The sequence below is a fragment of the Tupaia chinensis genome, unplaced genomic scaffold (assembly GCF_000334495.1).
Source record: "Tupaia chinensis unplaced genomic scaffold, TupChi_1.0 Scaffold000387_1, whole genome shotgun sequence".
Taxonomy (NCBI): Eukaryota; Metazoa; Chordata; class Mammalia; order Scandentia; family Tupaiidae; genus Tupaia; species Tupaia belangeri.
The window spans coordinates 2,801,373-2,803,707 of record NW_006159889.1 but is presented as its reverse complement, the minus strand read 5'-3'; the positions used below and the strand labels follow the sequence as shown (position 1 = coordinate 2,803,707).

Genomic DNA, 2,335 nt, shown 5'->3' with positions numbered 1-2,335 from the left:
AGGTTTGGAAAGTTTTCTTCCAGGATTTCATGGAATAGATGATCAATGCCCTTATTAGTCTCTTCACCTCTGGGATACCAGTTATCCAGATGTTTGGACATTTAATGGTATCTAGTATTTCTCATATATTATTCTCATTTGGGGGGCTACTTTCTCAGTCTTCATGGTGGATTTTTCTAGGCCAGTGATTCTGTCTTCTACATCTGAGATTTGATCCTCTGTATGATCTAGCCTACTTTTAATACTTTCAAGGGAAGTTTTTATTTCCTGTACTACAGTCTTCATCTCTAACAGCTCCGTTTGATTCTTTTTTATGATGTATATTTCCTCTTTCAGTTCATGCAAGAACTTCCTCACCTCCTGGAAATTATCAGCTCTTTTCTCCTATGTCTTCTAGAGTTTATTTTCTCTCTTCTCTTGCATCTCTATTAGCTTTGTCACTATGAATATTCTAAATTCTTTTTTTTTTTTTTTGAGAGATTTTCACTGTAGGGCGCGTGCGCTCGCCAGACAGACAGAGAGAGACATAGAGACAGAAAGCGAGAAATCACCCCCCAGGGGGGATGGTCACGCCGCAATCCCTTCTCCTCCATTCTCCTCTCGGGATCTTGGGCACGCACGCACACGCGCCCGGCGTGAGTTTTAAGCCACTGGGTCCGGGACACGAACCGCGGTCGACTACGTGGGAGTCCAGCAACATAGCCATTACGCTAACTGCTGGTTCCCAATACTCTAAATTCTTTATCTGATACTTCTGTGTGTTCCGTTGTGCTGTCTGCGCAAGCAGGTATTTTAAACATAAGTCAGGAATGTGGCAACTTAAAGGTCTGGGGGTAGGAATTCAGGGGCTTTCCAGAACAATTTCTATGACGTCATCTTGGATGGTGCTATTTTCTTGGTGCCGTGGAGTCTTGAGGAGGGTCCAGTTATTATCAGCCTGTTGTAGGTGAAAAACTCAAGACTAGAAACCCTTAGGACACCCAGATCGCTTCAGTCTGTATATGCTACTTATTACCGTGTCTTGCAAAAGTTGAACAATTAAGGTTCTCACAATGTGGGCCATACAGGCCCACAATCATAGTGTGTAGACAGTATCAATTAGTCAGGAGGGAAAGACCAGTATTTCATTTTATGGTGTGGTCAGTTTCCTAAGCCGCCAGGCCTATTTCTTTTCCTTTATTGGTAAATATTATATTTAAGACTAAACAGAGAAGACTGTTTTTTTTTTAATTCTCAGGGGCCTGGTAACACTATTATAATTCAATAAATAATAGGGATATGGGCAAAGAAAGGGAATTTTTAGCTTAAGTGACCAATTAAATGTCTGGATCTTGTTTGAATCCTGATTTGAACAAACTTTTTTTTCTTAATTTACCAGAGGGCACATACACTCGCCAGAGAGAGAAAGAGAAAGAGATAAATTGAGAAAACACTCACACCTCCTCCAGGGGGATGGTCATGCTGCAATCTCTTCTCCATTTCTCCCTCTTTTTGTGATTTTGGGCATGCACACACATGTACCTAGTGTGTTTCTTCATTTACTGGGTCCAGGATTCAAACTGTTCAGTTGGCCAAGTGGGATCCAGCCACCTTAACCACCATGCCACCAGCTGGCCCTGACCACACCTTTTTAAAATAAAAAAAATAGGAACCAGCAGATGGCGTAATGGTTACATCACTGGACTCCTGCCTAGTCAACCATGGTTCAAGTCCCAGGCCCGGCAGCTTAAAACTCACACCAGGTGCATGTGCAAGCATGCCCCAAATCCCAGGAGAACAGAGAAGGGATTGTAGTGCGGCCATCCCCCCAGGGGGGGTGATTGACACAGTGATTTCTCACTTGTCTCTCTCTGTCTCTCCAGTGAGTACACACACCCTATTGCAAAAATCTCTCAAAAAATAATAATGATAAATTGTGGACATCTGAACACAGGATACTTTTTTTTTTTTTGGAGAGGTTTTCGCTATAGGGCACGTGCACTCGCCAGACAAACAGAGAGAGACATAGAGACAGAAAGCGAGAAATCACCCCCCAGGGGGGATGGCCACACCGCAATCCCTTCTTCTCCATTCTCCTCTCGGGATCTTGGGCACGCACGCACATGCGCCCAGTGTGAGTTCTAAACCACCGGGTCCGGGACGCAAGCCATGGTTGACTACATGGGAGTCGAGCGACATAGCCATTACACTAACTGCTGGTTTCCAAGAACACAGGATACTTTGATATTAAGAAATTATTAATTTTCAGTTTTTTATCTTTTAGAGATTCATACAGAGGTATTTACCAGTAAAATAATATTTCTGGAATTTGCTTTAGGTAATTCATGGGGGAGGT

General features: G+C 43.1%; 1 protein-coding gene across 1 annotated transcript in view; it reads left to right on the top strand.

Moving 5' to 3' along the window:
- Positions 1-2,335, top strand: part of ZSWIM5 (zinc finger SWIM-type containing 5) — a gene marked incomplete in the record, with an annotated part of 174,855 nt that overhangs the window by 103,654 nt on the left and 68,866 nt on the right.